The sequence below is a fragment of the Caloenas nicobarica genome, chromosome 10 (assembly GCF_036013445.1).
Source record: "Caloenas nicobarica isolate bCalNic1 chromosome 10, bCalNic1.hap1, whole genome shotgun sequence".
Lineage (NCBI taxonomy): Eukaryota > Metazoa > Chordata > Aves > Columbiformes > Columbidae > Caloenas > Caloenas nicobarica.
The window spans coordinates 11745227-11761530 of record NC_088254.1 but is presented as its reverse complement, the minus strand read 5'-3'; positions in this window follow the sequence as shown (position 1 = coordinate 11761530).

Sequence of the window (16304 nt, the reverse complement as noted above, 5' to 3'; positions counted from 1 at the left end):
CAGCAGGAGCTGCCCTGGCTGCGGGCAGGGCCCTTCCCGCCTCCGGGTGCAGCTCAGAGGGGCCAAAGTCTGTCCTTCAATCCCTAGTCCACCTCAGCCTGAGGAAAGTGCCGAGAGGCACTTGACTGAACTTGCACATCATGTGTGTTTTGTGATTTGTTTTGAGTCTCTCACAGAGCCTGCATCACCTGTCAGGGCTGTTTCACCTCTTGAGAAGTCATTTTGCAGCTTATTTTTCCTCTCTTATACAACATCACCTGAGGGTCTGGAAACCTTTCCTGAGGCGGTTGTGCCTGACAAGGCCAGTGGAGCCAGGCTGGGACCTGCCTTGGAGCAGCAGGAGGCTGCCTGATAGCCGAGCGGGATCCTGCGGTTTATCATTTACCACAGCTCTGCCTAGCAGCGCAGCCACAATTCACCCAGATGCCGCAGAAAGGGAAGCACTCCTCTGACCGAGCCCAACATGCTCCAACGTCCACAACCTTGCCGTAACAGTGGGCAGAGGGGTGACGGTGCAGCACAGAGCAGGGACACTTTGGCGAGGTGAAGGAAGAGCCGTGGTGACATCTTCACCAACCTGACACCGCTGGGAGCAGCCGATGCGCCGGCTCCAGCCTCCGATTAGCGCTTCCCCGGCCCAGATGGCATGGGGGAGAGCAGATGCTCTGCGATTCCTTATGCTCCTGGAGAGGGTCATCTCTTCTACATGCATCTGGGTCTGGAGAGAAAAGGTGACCCCGACTGGAGCCTGTTATACTGCTGGCAGCTGATCAGCGACTACTGTCTGGTTCTGCTCTACTGACTTCAGTTTCAAGCAAAGCAGCACTAATTTGCTTAGTCTCCTGATGATCAGTGTCATTATGCATGCTACTCTCCTCTTAAATTCCTTGAGCCGTGTTCTACAACATGCGGGCCCAAATCCTTTTCTACCCCTTTTGTGTATATGTACTTACACGTCTGTCCAACTCGACAGATGCTGATTTAGCAGAGATGGGAGCGAAGAGAAGAAAGGGAGAGGAGATAGGCCCTCAGTGCAAGCCAGTTTATCCCTTGCTTGTCTTCTTGGGCTAGAACTTACAGAAGAGAAATTACAAAAGACCCTGAGAGTGATCTAATCCCATCTCTAGGACAAATCACAGGATCATCTCCTCTTCTGCCATCCCTGAGGGTCATTTGTCCAACATGATCTTAAAAGCCTCTGATGTCCCATTCCCTGCAACACCCCCAGATAACCAGTTTTAGTGCTTACCTATCTTTATTGTTGGAAGATGTTTCCCTATGTCTAAATTCACTTGCAAGAATGACACATCAGTCCTTTTGCCATTCCCAGGAGTTGTGAAAAAGTGTTTAATTCCTTTATTTTTACAGTTTACAGTAAAATGCTGGTAGTGTCTGTGTGATCAGCCACCAGAGTGCCTTGGGTACACAGACCCAGGGCTGCACGTACAGGCTGGCTGTGTCCCGACGTTGGCAACTATCCCTCCCGTGCCCCTGGTTTATCCAGGATGGGCAAACATACTCCAGCCTCTCTCAGTGGCAGTTCCTGCTGCTGCCACAACACAACAAATACAAATACAAAATACAGAGCAAGTGTTACCTGGGAACCCAAGGACTCCCATATCTTGGTCTGTACGTGTCATGCAAAACAGTAGAAGACAGTCTGTGCTATGTGTTATCCAAAAGTCTACGGATTAATCTCATCCTTTCAGCCTGTGCACGAAGGTGCATCTGTAAATATTGTTCAAGACAGCACTCTTTATCTTCATAGTAGTAGAGCTACTGTTATTTAATAAAGTTTTCTTTAATTTTGTGAATATTGAATACAACCTCTTTACAAATCTTGTGTATGTGTAGATATTGCAAACTCCAATGATTTATGCACCTTCATTGTGCAATCATTTGTTAAATAGTTTTTTAATTGAATACAAACACTATCCATATGATGGAGGTACATATATTAAGGCTATAGTCCTTTTTGCTGAAAGCTATGGCTGAGAAAAGTCACAGAAAGGTTTGGTAACTGGAAATATGTTTGGTAATTGTAAGGTTTTGCTTTAAATCCATGCTGTATTTTAAATTAACTACTTTTTATAGGAGTCATCTGTAGTAATTTACACAGATATAGCTTTCAAATATCTGGTTTTGTTAAATAATAAGAAAAAATCCTCCTACATTAAAAAAAACACAACCAAAAAAAACAAACCAGGAAGAGGTTTCTATTAACCTACATAGAAAGCAGAAAGTCTAAAGCCAGACTCCTGTGAAAGACCATCGGCTTCAGTACAGTGCTCCTTGTCTGCTCTCATGTCATCGTGTACTGGGAGAAGGGAGGCAGTGATATTTTCCTGACCCACTCAAAGGGTGTGTTGACCTGGTATGTATTGCTGAGCAGGAATTTGGAGGACTGTTTGAATGTGTCCCAGTAAAAGTACACTGTGTAAAGGAAAGCTGCTTTAAGAACACACGTGGGACACTTCAGATCCCATATGCCAAAGAATAATCTGCTCTCCTCAAAAAAAAAAAAAAAAAAAAAAAAAAAGTGTGTTTATTGCCTGGAAATTTATGAACCATTAAAAATTAAAGTTACCCAGCCACTTTAATTTTCTTCCTTTAATTTGCCTACCTCTAAACTCAAGAACCCCTAACATTTCCTTAAATACTGCAACTCATCAGCCTGTGAAATAATTAGGCTGAATTTTCTGTGAATGTCAGAGGCAAATTTTTTCTTGAACCATGAGTAGTGAGTAAGTACACATACTTATAAATATTTCTGTGCTGTGGCTTGTGTTAGCAGTTAGAAGCTGGTTTGAGAAAACCTCTTAAAATACCCATTTAAATACAGTGCTGAAATAGCTTCTAGAGATTGTTTGACAATCCTTTTCTCCTGTGTTTTCACGAAGCTCAGCTAAAGGTTAGGACCCACGCACAGCCCAATTCCTTTGCTCTGTGTAGGTGAAAGCAAAACAACATGCAAAGGCTCTTCCCAGAGGCTGAACTCCCCAGCAGTCCTAATGGCCTGTGTAAGCCCTCTAAAAATGGCTTGAAATGGGTTTGAATAGCACATATGTCCCTTTCTGCTGTTGGGAAAGTAGTACATTTCACTAAAAATCAAATTCAACTGTGCAATTTTGAATAATTGTAGATATTAGCAGCAGAAAGCCCGTTCTAAGTCCCCATAACTCATTTGCCTAAGGTTCCACTTGCCAGTTTAGCCATGGATGCATTTCACTCATAAAAGGAATTGCCAGTAACTACAAATATTGGCTCCAGAAGCCCAGATTTAAGACCTGAACCCATCCAAAGAGTAATGCTGTCATTTGACAGATAGTATTACAGACCAAATTTTGTGAATACTCACACTGCCAAAAATGCTTGGTAGAAGTTGCATGTGACACTGAATATGAATTCTGAGGAACCTGTATATAATCTGCAGTGAAGCAAGGCCATATTAGTCAGTTAATCACTTTCCTCTAATCACTATTGTCATGGTTTGTAGTTTCTAACAATCTTTCAGTATTGTAACAGTCACAAGTGCTAGACTGGAGCATGACTATTCAGTGCATGGGAAACTGGTGCACAGAAACGGACAGATGTGTGCATGCATATGCAAACAAATTCCCATTAAAATCAATATTAGATCCCCTGTTATTAAATCTGAGTATCAAAACACACTCAAGGCACATTTCTGTAATTCTGAACAGCAAAATTGTTCACAGGGTGCAATGAAACCACTAGAAACATCACTAGTATTGATTAATGCAATATGACTGAGCACGGAAATTAAGTTGGGGATAGGGATCTCCATTAAAAATGTTTATTGCTAAGCACTCATGTATCACTTCAGTTCCTCTGCAGATTTGGAAAAAAAAAACCAAACACCTTCTTCAGGGAAAGACATTTAGCTGACCTATCCTTCAGAGATATTTTGCTTCTTTTCTTCAATCTTATTTAGGTTGCTAAGAGTGCTAATAAAACCTGAGAGAAGTACCAGTTTGGGAAAATAGTTAAGTACATGCTTAGCACAAAGCAACACTTAAAGCAAAATATATGCTTTTCCAGTTAGTTCAGTTCAGCATTCAGTGGCTGGAATCTCAGACTGGGAAAATCAGATCTGTTATGATATTTCAAGTTGGATACATGAAGACTGTGCCACCCCCACACTGGTATTCTCCTGCCCCCACTAAATTCATTAACCTACCCAGCAGCTCCACCAGGTTGTAACCAATTCAGGAAAACATCCTGTACTGAAGAGCAGAGAATGTATTGATACCATCCACTCATCCTTCCACTTTCTCCAAGCTTGACAGCAAGTTCAGAACCTGATTATCTGGCAAAGACTTTTCAGAATGACCCACTTTGTTCTGCATTACTCTGTGGGTGTCTACAGCTGCTTCAAGGTTTCTTGGGTTTACATCCATCTCCTTGACTTGCTGGTCCAGGCTCATCCAAATTAAAAACTCAGATCTGAGCCTAAAATTCTACATTAGTAGAACTAAGATGAGACTCCACATTATAGATTCAAATTATATTCCTGGATTTTGTTTGTTTGTTTTTATGAGACTCATCGAGTTGTATCAGCTTTGTAAAAAAACCTGTTAAGTTTGCATTTGCTGTTACCTAGAGCCAGAGGACAAGAATGGGGAAGAATTCTGGTGAACCTTCCTCCGAACCCCAGTGAGATCTGGGTTTGATTCTTACACGTTCCTTACTCCTTAGCGATTTCTACTTCCTTTTAATATTAAATTTTGTCTAAGGGTTGTTCTAAATTGCATGGAATGATGTGCCTTGGAAGAGGAGAATGGCAAGGAGCTAAATCTATGGAATAATTATTTTTGGCATTGAAGAGAAACTTCAGGATAGTTCTCAGATAACAGACACAGTAGGATGCCATTGGCACAATACATATGTAAAGGACTTAAGACAGAGTATCCAGGAAAAGCTCCCTACACACTTGCACTGATAAGCAATGATTGGTGCAGTGGCACAGTCCCTACTTGTGTCTCATTGATGAAAAACTTCCATTGTGCTGCCTCCAAGGGAAAAGTTCACAATTCTGTGTGGATTCCTGTCTCCATCTCTGGCAAGGTGTACTGAAACCTGCACCACTATAATCCATATTCATACATGTCCCAAGAAAACACGAGACCAGTTAAACCAGGACAGGAAAGCTCAGAAACTTGCCAGCGCAATATTTAGTCTGCACACTGCTGCTTACCTATCCTAACTCATCCTAGCTGAAAGGTTTGTCATCCGATCAGGGTCTTGGCTCATATACAGCAAATGTCCAAAGCCAGTAACATTAACCACACTTCCAGTCCTCCTCCCACAGTTCTAACACACACATGCACATACACACACAGAAACAGGGTGAACTTTTTATTTTTGAGTTATTTTTTACATCCCTGAAAACAAAATAATCTCTTAACATACCTTTATTTGTTAATGTGTTAACAGAGTCAGTACATAGGTACCAGGATACAGTTAGACTGCAGATAGTGCCTGATGCTAATGCACAAGCCCTCAGTGCTTGTAGCAAGTATGGCAGAGGGAGGAACAGCTAAAAAGCTGGAAAAACAGCAAAGGAAGCAAAGTATGTGTGAGTGAGTAAGAGCGAGAGAAAAATCCAGTCGAGCCAGAATTCTGCTTGCCAAAAACAAGCTAAGAGATCTATTTCCAAAAGAAATGAGTCAAACAAGGGAAACAAAAATAATAATGTTGTGTGCAACTTAAAGCAGCAGCTGCTCTCTGAGAGAAAACATAAAATGAGTTAGAAGACACAAGAGATTAGTCTTTTTTTGGTTTTCGAATTATTACATTTGTGAAGCTTTTGGCTCAAAAACGTTTGACCTAATCACATCTGTTTTAACAACTTAAATGAGAGGCCCAGCAGCTGTAGCTGGCGAAAGAATCTCCAAATCTGCAGACACCATTCCAATATTTGGGCTCTTGTCTGAACAATCTAGGGATAACATAAACTCTATACCCTAAAAGTGCCTATGCTGTGCCTAATAACTTACAGACTGATGCTGCAGCCACCCTGCAAACCCGCCTGCTTCTAAATTCAGCTGTTCCTTGGCTTAGCCTCTGGAGATGGAAACCCATTACTCTGATGAATGTGAATTTATTTCTTATTCTTGCAAACAATCAAGTGAAGCCTCTTTGTCTACACCCAGATAAAAAGGCAAACAACGGGTGCTGAAGAGAAGTGAGCACTGTCAAGTTAGAAGACAGCATAGAAAGTCTCACAAGTAAGATGACGCCAATCTGGCTGAGACTCCAGTGAACCAAGAAAAGACATTTTGCAGAAGGTTAAAATAGCATAGAGAAGATTTCTTTTTACTACACAAATATACATACAAAAAGTAAAAAAAAAAAAAGAGAAACCTCATTAATATGGTTACATGAAAATGAACTGGCTAGATGATCTAAGCTAATTTTTTGTGTCCCTGTAACCTGCTGTGTTTTATTTAGTGAAAATTTCCTGTCTAATTTTCATTGGCACATCAATTTTCTTGCAGTGCCTGATTCTTTTTCAGCATCTGCTGCTCAGTTTGACAGTATTAATTTTGGATTTTTCCCCAGATCGGATTAGTTGAAGATTGCAGTGAATGCTGGCAAAAGATCTAAGTTTTCTGTCTCTCTTTTCTCTTCTCCTTGATGAAAAAAATGTTTTCTTGAGATTCATAATATTTACTATTACTGTATCTGATACTGAAAATCATAAAATAGAGAAATGTTGTACATACTAATAGAACCAGGTTTTCTTCTCCCTCCAAATTTCTCTCCACCTGTCCATACACACACTTTATTATTCAGGGCTATTGTATCCATGAGCTGTAAGCACAATCCTCTGAGCATACATATTGAAAATGTTCTTTTTTTCATGTGTGTAAATGCAGAAACATTATTCTATAAACACTACTGTATTGGGAGGGTTTGGATGAGGTGTAAACCTGACACTTGGCATACATGCGATGATAGATTGTGTATTTTGCATATCCAGTGTCATAGAATACCAAAATAGGAACATATATACCAGTACATTTTTTTGTTATAGTTAGAAGCCACAGGTGGGTGCTCTACTCCATTCAGCATGTCTCAAATATAGTCCTTACCCGAAGGAGCACACAATCCATGTTTAAGGGAAGAGTTGAGGTGCTCTCAGGCAGAGTGAAGGGAGATGCTCAAGAACTAATATTTGCCAGTATGATCAGTGGCAGTATCATATACTAACAACATGGTATTATTTTAGTTCAAATGATGGCAACTTAGATATTTGAGCAGCACAATGGAGCAGCTCTGTGAAATCCCATTGACCATGCTGCCTGTGTATCAAAGAAGAGAGGAAAGCACATTGGATGCTCCTTTGAAAAGCACAACAGTGAACCACCACAAGTCAGCCTGTAGAAGGAAGCAAGGGGTGCAGGAAGTGAATGCAAACTGTTCTGGATGTGTTAGGAGAAGGGAACTAGTCAAGTATTTCTAAATAAAATAGAGTACCTTCATTTACTTGGTGTAAATGAGATACAAGGGAACTCTGTGCTGCTCAAATTAAACTCCACTGCCTGCATTTGTACTGCAAGGATATGGTTAAAGCAACAATCTAGGAAAACAGTCTTGGTAGCAATGTTCTAGATGGATATGGACAGAGCAAAACACGTTGGCAATACCAGCAAAAGGATGTTGCAGTAATCAAGATGTGAGATGAAGAGTCTCTGGATAAGCATTTTAGCTGTGTGGGCAAGACTGAAGAGGCTGTACCTAAGATAAAATAAATAAATAAACCGCCTCGCAGGATTTAGACATAGTGTGACTGTGAGAACCCAGAAAGCATTACGAGCCAAGTATGATATTCTAGTTATTGGCCTAAATTACAAGCGGGATTGCAGTGTTGTCCATAGTGATTAAAGAAGGACATCGCAAGGAGGTTGCTTGGAGAGAAAGATTAAAAGCTCTGTTGTAGTCCTGTCCAGTTCAAGTTGATGGACAGACAACCACACAGCAATGTTAGGAAGACAGGCTAGTTTTATTTGGAGCGGAGTGAGACAGGTCTGGAATACAGAGATAAAGCTGTCACTTCTCTATGGAGCGATGGCAAATTTAGATAAGGTTCAGAAGGGTTAAATAGTTCATGCACAAATAGGTTCTAAATATCTGCAAGTGATAAGAAGGAGAGGCTCTTCACACGTAAGCGTACCATGTATAAATGCAGACACAATGAATGTATCTGGTATCCTCACGTAAGGATCTTAAATAAAATAAATCAAGCTAATCTGAAAAATAATCTCTTCACAGACTAGGAAATCCTGATGAGTCTAGCGGCTGATCTTTGCTCTTGCTTGTGATCAAACAAATAATAGATATCCATCAAGCTGTTCTTCCTACAGGTTCTGAAAATGAATTATTTTGGTTTTTAAGTGCGTGGGAGGTGTTCAGATACTGTTAGAGAGATCTGAGAACTATCAGCTGGTTGTGGGTAATTTGTTGCCTGCATTTGAGTATTAGCAAGATCTGTCATTTAGCTTTGTAGAAACCCATATGCTTTCATGAGGCACTTGACTTTTATAGTCATTCCATTTAAAAATCAGCTGTCCTCACTATTTAAGTTCTAGATCTTTTGATCCTTACGCTTTAATGTACTGGACTGTTCAAAGTTAGCAGGGAGCTGCCAAGTGTACAAATTATGTTTTAGCTTGATTAGCTCTGGCTTACCCTCCTTAGCACGAACTACGCATAAGTGCATGCAAATATTATTGATTCAGAGTGACTGATCTATAATATTGCTCTGGGGGTGAATTATCAGACAAAGAGCCAGGAGAACTAAGTGCTCTGTCTAGGCTGCACCATTAACAGCAAGACTTTGGAAGGCTGATTTTTAAACTACAGTCTCCCTGGATTTGGGGGATTAACTTCCTCCTCTGACTGGGCACAAACAGGCTCACTTCATAGCACTAAAGCTTCTCATTTATTTATGTAACCTTGTGTGAAACATGCGTTTTCTCTTCATAGTTGGCATTTTACACATCTGTAAATACTGCTGATAATGTTTAGACCATTTTCATTATGCCACAGACACAGTAGATATCTTTGCATTTTGATGACACTGAATGAGCATCACAGCAAAGTAGATGTCTGCCTAGGCCTTCCTAAAGATGCGACAACTGCTTCTGTTCTACACTCACTTTCCCGGCCATAACTCATTTGAAAATATGCATTTTTATCTCATTGAGTACTCTAGGAACTAGCTGGTAGATGTTCTGATGCGCATGTGAGTTTTAAGCTTGTTTCAGAGCAATGCCTAGGCATTAGTTTTTTGCAATCCTTGCATGCCGCTACTGTTCAGTTACCCCTGCTGACCTGCCCTGGAATGGACAAACCAGACAGCTATAGCTGAACTCACTTTAAACACATTTTGATGGCAGAATTTTACCACAGGTGGGAAGGTAGTGCCTCCTATTAAGTGTGCTGATGCTTCCCATTTTAACACCCCATTTTCAAATACCATTTAATTCTGCCAAACTTTAATAATTTGGTCTGAAATTTTATTTTCCAGGTGATCCGCATCATAAAAAGCCTATAAGAGAATTATTCATTTTATGTCCAGAATCGGGTCTGGACACACTCTCAGCCATGAGAACAGGACAAAGCAGTGAATAACTGTTCGCATTCACTGCACTAAGAGTGGCTGGGGTCCAGTGGTAAAAGTATTACCGTAAATCAAAACGAATATACCTGAGGAGAAAGTATACAGAATTAAAGCTGCACAGAATCACAGGCTCTGGAAAGACTGGATGCTGGCGTTTCTGTCTCTGCAATCTGTTCTTGGTAATGTTATTTTTGTATGTAATTAAGCTTACGAAATAGTCATCTATGCTTTCTTTGTTAGTAGTTTCAGCATCATTTAAAAACTCCCTTTTTCTGGCAGAAGGAAAAGTTACTGCAGAAGATGTATAACCTTGCAATGTGTCACAGGATGAATGTGAAGGGCTTGCAGCAATACCATTTCATGAGAAACTATGCCATCTGGAGCATTAAATATGGCCAATGCACAAGTTCTTTCTAGCAGGTACCTCAAACACAAAGGATCACATTTCCCTGAATCTGGTCATAGCTGACTCCACATTTCTCAGTAAATTGAATGGCCTTTGCTTGCGGCTGTATCTGTGCCGTCATGCAAGGAACAGATTGACTCTGGCTTGCAACTCTTGGATTATTCCCCGGAGTTGACAAGCACTCTGTCTTAGCCACATGTGCTTTGTTCAGTCTTTCAAAAGCCCTTTAAACTTCAACTGATTAGAGGTGGCTGAACTGCAAACACAGCTCTGCTCTGGTTTTGATCAGCAAATAGTATCTCAGGTGCTTCTTTGACTTATAGGCCTATGTAAAAATCTAGTCTGGGAAATTTCCATGCTGCACTTCTACCAGAAGCCATGAAGTACGTACTGCTTTATTTTGGGACACAACGTGATGAGTCATTTTTCATAAGTGTTCTGGCTCTTTATGTTTGGGATCTGGCTTGAACCTTCCTTTGAAAAGTAAAAATGTAACAAAGACTCTGGATGCTTTAGCATTGTTCTCTAAGCTATTATTCCATTTTAATATCATTAAACTAGTAATGTTTTTAAGTTATTACCATTAAAGGCATGTGGAGACACATAAACAGCAACTCAATTTCAAGGAAATGAGATTTGGGAACTTTTTTTCTGTTTAAAGCTTAGTTTCAGTTCGAGGAGACTGTTTTAGCTAATAATCTGTTGACCTGAATTGTGGATCATTTTAAGAAATGTTTCGTATCCTAGCAGAGATGCCTATGAAAGGGGCAAGAAGTTAGTTCCCAGGATTTGTTCTTGTGGTGGGTGATGGGAGGAGAGGAGCATACGATGTGTGAATAAATACATTTCTCACGGCTCTCTATCCTGCTGCAATCCGGGATCTGCATCAGAAGCCTGGGCACAGCTAAACAATTGAATCTGTCTCCTGAAACAAGTTTCAAAGATTTCCTTACACCATGGACAGCACAGTCAAAACCAGTAATTCCACTGGAACTGGAGTACACTGGAGAACTGGAGTGTGGTCATTTTTGGAATGCAAAAGACGAAAAGTCTCTTGGGAAAATGACAGGATGCCAAAACACTTGTATTGACAAGTTGAGGATGTATTGGGAGGTAGGAAGATCAGGAAACACCCCACTGTCAAGAAGCTCAGGATTGAAACCCCCTCACGAATAAGCGTTTTTGCCATTCGATTTGGACAATGTCTTGCATTTATTCTGTCCAAAGGGAGCTGGATTGTCACAGTATGGAATGCTTTGGCATAATAATGAAGTTTCAAACCAATTCTATTTTCATTACAAAATATTTGTAAAGAGGAACCAGAAAGGGTCACTTAATTTGCATCTGTGAAAGGCTCTAAAACTCTCTGGGGTAAAATTCCCTTGATCTCAGTCGAATTACACCTATTTTTACACCTGTCTGGAATTTAGTCCCTGACATCCTTTTCATGTCTTATTGAAGCAAGCAAGTGTGAACGCTCATTCCCAGCAGGGATTAGTTGACTGTGTCAGATGTAAGAACAGAATTACTTCATTTTTGTCATTAGACACGAGCCAAAAACATTAGGGATTTTTTTTTTTTAAAGGTTGGTTTCTTTTCTTAGAGTTTTTCAGTGTTCTCATTTTCTGATTTGTCTGCAGACAGGAAAAAATGCAATATGAAAGAAGCATAAATGCTTCTCATGGTATTTTCTGACTGACTGAAATCATGAAGTCTCTGAAATCCTTTGTTTTTGTGAGATTTTCATCATCAGGAAGTCTAGATGGATCAGATAAGCTTCCTGACTTTGGGGTACTTAGCCAGACTGATGAAATGGGTTTGCAGGTAGCCTTTCAGACTACAAGCATTTTAGTATTTCTCTGCCTGCTCATGCATTGATTTTTGCACTTCTTGAGTATATAAAATGTGAGCTTTTAGTACAGGCTTGTGCTAAATTGTCACAGTTTCATAAGAAGTAACAAAAGTGAAAGATTTGGCAGTGAGCCTTGTAGAAAACTGCTCCCACAGCTCAAGCAATACGAGTTGTGAGGACTATTTGAAAGTCATTAATGCAGAATTCAGTGTGCTGTCTAATATACTGTGGTCCGCGTGTGATGGAGATGTCTGCCTCAAAGGCTGTACAGTATAATATAAAAATATACTGTTCAATTTTTTCCAAACCATCACTAAGGGAGCTATGAATATTTGCAGTCTTCTTGTCGTCTTCAAGTTTCATTGTTTTTTAAAATACACTTTTACTAAGTGTCTGAGGCTATGTTCATTTTGTAATAACAACTATCTATAAAACAAAGGACTGAGTATGCTTCACACAAATCTTTCCCAAAAGCAGTTAGAATAATTGTGCAATGATACACGTTCATGAGAAAAACCTGAAAATTGCCAACTGACAGGAGGGACCTACAGGCTGGCAGCCTCCACAAAAGAGTAGGCCCATATACACATGAACAATTCTCAGTCTGTTTCCAATATTTCCCTTTTCTTGAATTAATCAAGCTAGATATCTCCTGGAGAAGTTGCACATTCTAGACAGTAAATGTGATAACTATGCTTATGCTTAAACTGATAGCGTAAAATGGCTAATCATTGAGACCATTAATACCACCTGTATTCTTTGCATGATCTCAAAAAATTTCCAGCACATATAGGAACAGAGTATGGGCCCACACTCTCATCTCGCATAGAAAACCTGCTCTGAGAAGCAAATCTCTGCAATATTTTCAACGTTCATCTCCCATTGTCTCTGTTCCCCATATTAGCACATCTCCAGGAAATTGTGGACGACTACCACATCTGCATAGACAAAAAAACAGCTCCATGTCATGGCCTCTGTCTACCACAAGTGCACAAAATTAGTGGGGAAAATAATATCTTTAAGTATCTCCTGAGGGCTTTTACTACCTCAGGCTGTCATAGTGTTTATGCTGCTAGTTCAGCTTGTTCAGCATTGAAGCAATACTGAAATGGTAGGACACGTTTTGCTTAAAACTTTATAACATGGCCACATATTAACTGTGCTATTTCTGGCAAACAAACATGTACAGATATTGTCTTCGACTGCTACTGTCTCAAAATCACCATAATTTTCAGCAGTTGCAAAGTAATTAATCCTGCAAGTAACCCCAAACCCTCATTTTCACAGATAATTAGTGGCTTGGGGGGCAGGTAGCCCCTTGCTCTCATGGCTGGAGAAATCCACTGTTCTCAGTGTGCAGCTTCCATGGCCAAATATTTCATGCTAAATTTATCCCTGTTGACTACATGCACAAATGCTCTGGGTGGCCTTTTGGGGATTTTTCTGGACTCCTGCTTGTGTGTTACTTAACAGCCCTACCGCAATAAAACAAAGCTATGATTATACCACTAGTAAACAACTCCCCTTCAAAAAGAAAAACATAAATAGGTAGACAAGACAGAAAGCCGCAGAAAATACTCTAAGTCTGTTCCAGGTCTCACATTTGGTTAGACAATGCTAGAGGCAAAACCAATTTATTTGCCCCACTGTAATTGCTACCCAGAATAAGTGGCTCTATTCTCATATTGATGCTTTGCCATCCATTTTTCACTGCTGGATCAGATTCTTTGTTATGCCGATATCCAGTACCAACTCTGCCACTACCTTCAAAATAGGGAGTACTGAAAAGATGGAAGGCAGTTTCAAAGGTGTCTACTGAACTCTGATGTCCAAGCCCTAGATATTCAGTTTCAGTGGAAATAAGTGCCTGAATCTCTAAGTATACCTTAATTCTCCTAGTCTATTTTTCTTTCTTATATTTAGGTTTTTTCTGCATGTGCTGTGCATCTTAGCAACTTGTAGTCATTAAGAGAGAGAAATAAAGCAAATCAGTGTTCTGACAACAGAATCCCAAATCCTAACTACTAAGAGGTTTAACAAAAAAAGACAACATTAAAAACATTCTCTTTACCATCACTCATTCTGTTGTTCCAAGAGCACATCACAGGAGAAAAGCCATGTACTACCCAGAACCAAATAGATCTTAATATTCAAACTGGAAAAAAAAATCTTTATGGACACTTCCACTTCTGCCAATCAATACTGTAGTGTGAGAGTCGGTTTAGTATTTTGATAGATTATGGGTCATTCTCACATCTGAAAAATAAATGACATTGACTCTGGGATTAGGTCATCCACAAGATAAAAGCAATCATATACATGTAGCATTACGCTAGTTTTATTACCTTGAATCTTTTAAGCCTGCACATGTTCAACAATGAAGTAATGCAAGTTGGAAAATCCAATTAGCCCACACATCTGCTTCCTGAATAGCACTACTCCAACTCCACGTGTGGATGAACTGAACAATACATTGACAGCTTATAAAAGAGCTGTCATCTACAGCTTGGTAGTATCACATTAAGATTTTGAAAAAAGATCAGTTTCCTTCATTTACAGATGATGAAAATATTGTTATTATACATGGGTTAAAAAAAATCTTTTAAATGTAAAACTTAAGTGGATGCATCTCATTTAGAAATAAGTTTTAACAGTGAGAAAGCTTTAGGAAGGCTACAACAAGAATGAGATTACCAGTTTTGAAGCAAGTAGACCAACTAGAAAAAAAAATCATAGAAGAACAACTGTGTAATGAAAATATATCCATTCAACCTATATATATTGACACTTTATATGTCTGGATTCTTATTTTGTAAGGCATATAGAAGACATTCCATAATTTGACAACACACTAATATCTCTGTAAAGTATCTGACAACGTGGAGGCATCTTAGAAAGCTTTTTTTTCAGTCTGTAATGAACAAACTACAAAATTAAGATTTGCACAAACCTGCCCCAAAAAAGAAACGGAAAATATACCCTGGATTACTTTACTACTCATGTGAAACATATAGGTCTACAACTTCATACCAACAGGCAGAAAGCAGCAAGATTACTCACTATACTTTTACATAACATTGGAAAATAAATACAAGAATTGAACTGTTTCTGTTTTGTTGGCTGTAAAGGTCACTGTCACTAAGAATGTGTCCTACCTATAGCTTTAACAATAACTTGTCATACCAATCTCCTTTAAATTTAGGCAAGTAGAATATATTGGTTGTGATTTTATTAGTGATACAAAAAATATTATGCTTCTAAAAAGGTCAGAAGTTTCCACCATGGACTTTTTTATCAGGTCCTTTATTTGATTTTAAAACTTTTTAAATGCCCTAAGTGTGTGAAATTCAAATGCAGTATAACTGGAGATATGAACTAATTTCAGAAAACAGAACCTCACTCCTTATAAGATAGAAACCCTTTTTTCTTTATAAAAGTTTAAATTACAGATACAGATATGTCCGATTTCCCCCTGCTTTGCAGTTTTACCTATATTTAGGATCCAGTATAACAAAGTACACGGAGTCTGACTCCAGAGGCTGTTTCCACAGTTCCCAATGACTGTTTAAATATAGGCCAAAGTTTTAATGGCCTATATGTACTAAACAACCAGACTCATCATTATAGCAATCGTACTTACACTCCAGTCATTCCATTTTGCTTTCTTGAACATAGTCATTAACTTTGCTAGGACTGTGTAATGGTTGAACACCCTGTTTTCAAAAGTCTTAAACAGTAAGCCAAAGTGTAAAAAAAACCAAACCAAAACACAAAAGTAAGTCTAGAATATGCAGCATATGCAGCATCCCATGAACATTCCCCAAAATGACTGTCTCAGCCAAGGAAGTTCTAATGTGTACCTAATTTAGAACTGTAAAAATAGAACATATTATGGGGAATATCTGCACATACAAATACCAGCTGTATTTCAAAAAACCTCATATGTGAGAAGACATCAAAAACAATAGAAAATCTGCTATACTTTGTAGGAGGAAAGAGGAAACCTGGCAGCAACAGGCCTGGGAATAAAAGAACAGCATCAAGGAACGTCAAGCACTCCTTACTCAGCAGACAAAGAATTCCTGACACTACAGCAAAACGTGTAGAACTCAGCAAACAAATGCTGCATATATAAAAGATAAATTCAGCCATCAGCTTTCCTGTGGAAACTGCTTTAAGTTCACTGCCATAGATCTCACAAGTGTGGTTATTAATAGATGTAAAGTAGAGAGAGTTCTCTGACTAGCCGTATAAAAGATAAACAGACGTGGGTTTCTCCAGAACTGTCTTATCTTTCAACTCATGATTTCTGACAGGAAAAAGAAAGAAATATTTGTTTTCTTTTTCTGACTGTTGTGGTATCTGGAGATATCAGAGAGCTAGCCAATGCACAGAGGGGC